The sequence below is a fragment of the Symphalangus syndactylus genome, chromosome 2, assembly GCF_028878055.3.
Source record: "Symphalangus syndactylus isolate Jambi chromosome 2, NHGRI_mSymSyn1-v2.1_pri, whole genome shotgun sequence".
NCBI lineage: Eukaryota > Metazoa > Chordata > Mammalia > Primates > Hylobatidae > Symphalangus > Symphalangus syndactylus.
In genome coordinates, this window is record NC_072424.2 from 84508056 (window position 1) to 84514744 (window position 6689).

General features: G+C 44.3%; 1 long non-coding RNA gene across 1 annotated transcript; it reads left to right on the top strand.

Annotated features, from left to right (window-relative positions):
• Window positions 1-1661: 1661 nt before the first annotated feature.
• LOC129463020 (uncharacterized) lies at window positions 1662-6165 on the top strand. Its single transcript, XR_008650992.2, has 3 exons — window positions 1662-1851; window positions 2454-2582; window positions 6015-6165. It is a non-coding gene; the product is annotated as an uncharacterized lncRNA (long non-coding RNA).
• Window positions 6166-6689: the final 524 nt, after the last annotated feature.

Below are 6689 nucleotides of genomic sequence, written 5' to 3' on the forward strand. Positions count from 1 at the left end.
CCAGGGTGGTAATATGACCTCCCATGGGTTTTCCTCAGTGATAAACCTATGGGACTTCTAAAAAGATTATTAATAATTAAGTAACAGTTTCCTTGCCCCCCTCCTGCCCCTAGACTCCAAATTCTAATTTCTTTTCCTTCTGATGAACAGAAAAAGGAAAGCTAATCTTGAAGCTCCCTGCACTGTTCTCAAACCTGTTTATAGCTCATTCCTGTTTCAACAGTCCTAGGAACTGGCAGAAAGAGTGAGCTCAGGGGATCTAGCCATGAGAAGTTAGCCATGAATGAGTTAATGGTCCAGTTAAGTGTGTTGTTTTAATTAATGAACCCTGAGACTAACGCTGCTTTAAAACAAAACTGTGTGCATAAAAAAAAAAAAAAAACCTCACATTCTGAAGGCACCATAGAGATGCTTGGTGATTAGAATGAGGAAAGGAGGAGAGGGGATGGACTCTCTGGAGGGCTAAGAGGCAGGAGTGGAGTGAGGCAGTGGTTTACTTAGAAGGCAGAGACAAGAGGAGGCAGGGGCTAAGGAAGAGGAAGGCTTGACCTTCTCTCAGCTGTAACTGCAGGGCAGGTCGCAGCTCAGCACAAATGCTGGGCTCCTGGCATGGCTTCCTCTGGTAAAAACGTTTTCTGACAATGAGATGTGAGGTTGGACCATGTCCTCTTGGTTAATTAACATGTAGCTGTGATGCCTTCTCTGTGGGGAGCACGCCTTGCTGGTATCAGGCTCCGCCAGCCCTCTAGGCTCCAAGTGACTCTCAGAGGCAGGCCTAAGCTTGCTATTTCTCAGCCAGGAGAGAGAAGCACTGGTGCATACACTGCAACCCCCAGATCAGCAGTCACACTGAATACCACTCCCCTTACCCCTTCACCTACCTCAGATCTCCCCCTATACCCACCCCATACACCCGCACCATGGGGCAGAGAGCAGCTTCCCAAACAGCACCCTGGATCAATCAAGCCCAGAGCTGTGTCCTTGGGAAGTTTTCTAGATCTATACCTATGGAAGATAATCAGCCCATAGAAAACTAAGGGTTTTACTGCTTCAGAAGACAGAGAAACAGAGGGAAAGACTACATAGGAAAAGTACTGTACTAGACAGTAACAGAAAAAAAACGACCATAGAAATGAACTTCCTATTAGAGGCCTGACCCAGGGCCTTTGTGACTCGGTATCTGCTCCTGAGCCTCCCAGTTTAAAAAGCTGACAGGAGTTCAACAGATAAATTTGACCTAGAGTTGAAAGAAGACATTCAAATTCCCAAAAGACAATGACTTCCAGGGACACTTGTGGGGGTTTCTGTTACTTCATAGTTTGAACCTTTAAATCTTACAGTACAGGGGATATGATAGAACTCTCTTAGATTCGAATAAACCCTCAGATTCTATTTCTGCCCCTCAAAACAGCAGCCAGGCCAGTCTTTTTCACAATTCTCATGCTCATCTTGGCTGATCCTAGTGTGTTTTCTTTGCTTTGATTTTCACATGTACCATCTCCTACAGCTAAGCTTCTGTGTTAACCTCCTGCCATCGTCTCTTTCATGGGCGGCCCAGTAAGCCACACCTCCTGAGACTCATGCACTTGTACAGTCTTCTCCTCTTGAAGCTGGGCTGGCCCTGTGACTGTTTCGAGCAATGCATACAATGTGGTGGAAATATTTCTGGGACTCCTGAGTCCAGGCACCAAGATCTGGAAGCTTCTCCTCTTGTATTTGGGGGAAGCTGGCCACATTGTAAGAAGTCAGACTATCCTGAGACTGTCGTGATGACAGAAAGCCCAAGCTAGCCAGGTGGAGAGATCACACAGAAAGAGATGCCTGGCCAGCTGTTACCTGATATGCCATCATGTAAGTAAAAAGGCCACCTTGGATGGTCCAGCTCATAGATGCCATGTACAGCAGAGGTGAGCCATTCCTGCCAAGCCCTGCCCAATTGCAGAATTGTGAGTAAATAAATAATCGCTATTGTTTTAAGCCACTATATTTTGGGGTGAGTTGTTACATAGCCATTGAAAACCAAAACACCTCTCTCCACCAAGTCATTTCCATCACTTCCTTCAAGACGGAGGCCAAGTCACCTACGTTGGAAATGTACTTGACAAACTCAATACAGCTCATCTTATTTTAGAATTTGGTAGAGTTTGGATTATGCAGTTCTATGCCTGCTTTTGGTCAGTTTCATACATTTACCTATCCCTAAAATTAATAATGACAATGGCCAATGCTGAGCATCATGGATCAGGCACTGTGGTTGGGAATAATATTATTCCTATTTTACAGATGAGGAAACTGCGGCACTGAGCGGTTAAGCACCTTATCCAAAGGTGGTTCTGTATAAGTACCCTTCTCAATGTCCTTGTCCCTCTATTGCTTTGGTGATATGCACTCTGAACTTGAAGTGCTAAAAAGGAAGCTGATGTGGAGACAACAGAATGGCATCTGCTTTGCAGGCAAGAAGATAAAGGAAGAAGGAAAGAGATTAAACTAAGAGATGCAGAAATTGTAGTATATCAGCCGGGTGTGGTGGCTCATGCCTGTAAACCCAGCACTTTGGGAGGCCGAGGCAGGCGGATCACGAGGTGAAGAGTTCCAGACCAGCCTGACCAACATGGTGAAACCTCGTCTCTACTAAAAATACAAAAATTAGCAAGGCATGGTGGCGCCTGCCTGTAATCCCAGCTACTCAGGAGGCTGAGGCAGGAGAATCGCTTGAACCCGGGAGGTGGAGGTTGCAGTGAGCCGAGATAGTGCCACTGCACTCCAGCCTGGGTGACAGAGCAAGACTACATCTCAAAAAAAGAAAAAGAAAAAAGAAAGAAATTGTAGTACATCAGTGATGAGTACTGGAGCAGTAAGTTCATATAGGCCTGGGGGAATTGACTGGGCTGATTTTGTCATTTGTGTGTTTGGGATGAGATTTATATGAAGAGTGGTTCTACTTTGATTGGGATGCATGTGAGATGACCTGCTGCTTTTTATTTAGTTTTTGTAACGAGCTTTCATTTGTACTAACTTGGATGGGTTTCTCTCCATTGTCATGAAAAGATTTCTGGCTAGGGTCGCCTCCAAAAGATCCTATCTAGATGACCAGAGGAGATGGCTATAAAAAAAGACATTATAAAATATGCTTACTGGTTATGCAGCTTTCTACCCAGTGAAACATAGATTTCCTGACAGATTTTATGTTAGGAGAGAAATGAAAGACTATGCCAGGAAACATGAAGTTCTTAGGAAATAATTTGGTTATAAACATATTTCCTTAATAGGATACAATTTGATTCTAACTCTCATTACCTTTTGACAAGAACAGTAAGACACCGGTTGTTTAGTCAGTGATTCGTGAAGCTTTCGCAAATGTTCACAGCCCACTGGGGTACACAGAGCAGATGCCTACATCCATCCTTATTTTGCTGACGGGACTGAACTAAAGGGCTTGAAGACTGCCCAAGATCACATATGCAGTCAGTCAGAAGCTGCTCGAATCTTCAGGTTCCCGGATCAGTGCTCTCCCTACCACTGAGCATTATTCCACGCTGTCTTTTTAACTCATGTGGATGTCAAGGAGATTTCCTTCTGGCCGTACAGATCTTCAGGTTCCATTAAAGTCTCTCTCTAGTGCTAAGTGTTTTGTGGATAGACGTCGTTATTATATCATGGTCAGTTGGGGAGCTCTTCAAAATATAATGCTGATCATGAGAAATATAATGCTCATCATAAAGTCATGTGCTTGCAGATGTTTCCCTCTATGACCAAAATTTTCAGTGCTCTGGGGGGCATTCTAACTTTGAAACATTTTATGCAACCCACTTCTACCAACTTTATGAAGATTACTGGAACCTCCATTCTTGCCACAAAGGCGGCCATATAATCAAATTTCTTGACCTTCCTAACTGTGGCATAGCATTCAAATGGGACAACAGGGGAATCTTTATTCACTTCCTGTGGATATTATGAAACATTCTTTTGTAAGCCACAACTACCTTTTGCTCCTAAAGTGGCAAGGTCAGTGAATTCTGTATAATGCCATCATCCCCTCCCCAAACCAAGAAGGCTATTCAATTTTTGTATTATTTTGGAATGTTTCAACTTCATAATCCTAATCTTGTGGTCTTTCATTAGTCTTACCAAAGATGGTTTCAGCCCCGGAACAAGGAGGCAATCAGTTTAAGGAAGGAACTGTTATCATCCTTGCTTCAAAGTTAAACTATAAACTAAATTCTGCCCGTGGTTAGCCTAGCGTGTGCCCACGAATGAGCAAGGATAGCCAGCCTGTGAGACTAGAAGCAAGATGGAGTTGGCCATGCTAGACTTCTCTCATTGTCATTATCTTTGCAAGGGAGGTTTCAACTCCATTTACAACTTTTGTTTTTTAACCATAAAGGAAAGCATTACTCCTGGAGCTAAGAGGCTAAAGGGACTGTGCTAGTCCTCTCATGCTAGTCCTCACCTCTGCACAGTTGGCATTTGAGGCCAGATAACTCTGTTGCAGGGACTGTCCTGTGCAATGTAGGATGTTAAGCAGCATCTCTGGCCCTACCCAGTAGATGCCAGTAGCACTTCCCACTCCCACCAACACACACACTAGTGGGAAAATGTCCCCTGGGGAGCAAATCACTCCAGGATGAAATCTGCTGTGTTCAATACATGGAGCAAAAGGCCTACAGGGAACTTTCCCCTGCAATCTCCATCTCTTGCAGGGCTTTCATGGAGCTCTCTGCCAGTGACTGAATCTTGGTTTACTTGCAGTAATTCTATTCACGTAGCGTTCCAAAATAAAATGTATTGAGCATTCACCATATGACAGACTTTTTAGTGAGGGCTTGTCACACATTGTTTCATTTAATCCTGACAATACCCTGAGTAGAATTGTGAATGATCCCCCATTTTACTTTTTATTTTATTTATTATTATTATTATTATTATTATTAAGATGGAGTTTCACTCTTGTTGCGCAGGCTGGAGTGCAGTGGCGCGATCTCGGCTCTCCACCTCCCAGGTTCAAGTGATTCTCCTGCCTCAGCCTCCCGAGTAGCTGGGATTACAGGCATGTGCCACCACGCTTGGCTAATTTTTTCTATTTTTAGTAGAGACGGGGTTTTACCATGTTGGTTAAGCTGGTCTCAAAACTCCCAACCTCAGGTGATTCACCGGGCTCGGCCTCCAAAAGCGCTGGGATTACAGGTGTGAACCACCGCGCCCAGCCTATTTATTTATTTTTGAGACAAAATCTTGCTCTGTCGCCCAGGCTGGAGTGCAATGGCATCATCTCAGCTCACTGCAGCCTCTGCCTCCCGGGTTCAAGCAATTCTCCTGCCTCAGCCTCCCAAGTAGCTGGGATTACAGGTGTGTGCCACCACGCCTGGCTAATTTTTGTATTTTTAGTAGAGACAGGGTTTCACCATGTTGGCCAGGCTGGTCTCAAACTCCTGACCTCAGGTAATCCACACTCATCGGCCTCCCAAGGTGCTGGCATACAAGCATGAACCACCGTGCCCGGCTGACCTCCCATTTTACAAGGAGGAAACGGGCTTGGCAAGGTGAGGTGACTTGCCCTTGATCACCTAGAGAGTTGTTGGCACAGCTAGGAATGCAGAGGCGGTGTCCAGAGCCACCCCTTTGACCACAGAATGCCACTGTCCCTTTTCTGCAGACAGTGAAATGGTTAAGTTAGGATTCATAACAATGGGGCAAAAAAAAAAAACAGACTTAGGGGGTTTAATGGTTTCTAAAAACTCTTTTAAGTCTGTGTAAGTCTGTCTCCTTTCATTGCAATGTTTTTTTATAAACACCAGGGGAGCAATAATCATTTGAGCAGTTAAATGGATTTAAGAAGGTAAAAATCTATATTTTTTTAGTCTTGAAATTATATCGAATCATTTGCCATTCTCACTGGACTATGGCCCTCCACCCCTGCAGCTACCCCTCTTCTCTCCCGCTGCTCCTCAAGCCCCATTACCTGCACTTACAGTTTTCTTTTGATTTTCCAAACAAGGTGGCATTTTGTATTTCAGATATTACTCCAAGGAACAATATTGAGGAATTTCATGGACAAAATACTAAGAAGGAAATCAAGTGAATCAAGCACAGAAGGAAGAGAGTGGAAAAAGAAAACTGAAAGTAAAAATATTTTCTAGACCCCTTGAAATAAAGCTTGAAAAACCATAGTGCTTTGCAAAATATCACATTCAATTGCTAGCTAAAAAAAAATAAAAAAATAAATTCATTGGAAGTGCCATTGGGACAGCAGAGGGTGAGGAGGTCTTGTAAAGTCTCTGGCTGATCTTGTGAACCACACCCCAGGGTTGGGGCCGGGGTTTTTAGGCTCAGGCCTCTCTGATATGGTAGGAAGGTATGAAGAGAATCTTTTTGTCTTTTTTTAACCATTAATCTTTCTCAATGCAGCAGGAGACCGTGGGGGTCCTGGGTCTGGGGGTCTGCTTTTCTTCCGAAGCTGAGCCAGGCTCAGTATCAAGGAGCTGACATCAAGACACTAATTGTGAGGGAAAGGAAAGAACATCTTTAGGTAAGCCCACCTGCCCTGTGATTGCCTGTAATGGGGTTCAGGACACACTGGCCCCAAATATGGCACCTTGGCATTGGAGAAAATGGCAGAAGCAGGAAGGTCTCTCTCACCTTCCCCTCACCCTTCTCCCTTGAATCTTGACGAAGATATGAAATAAGGTTTG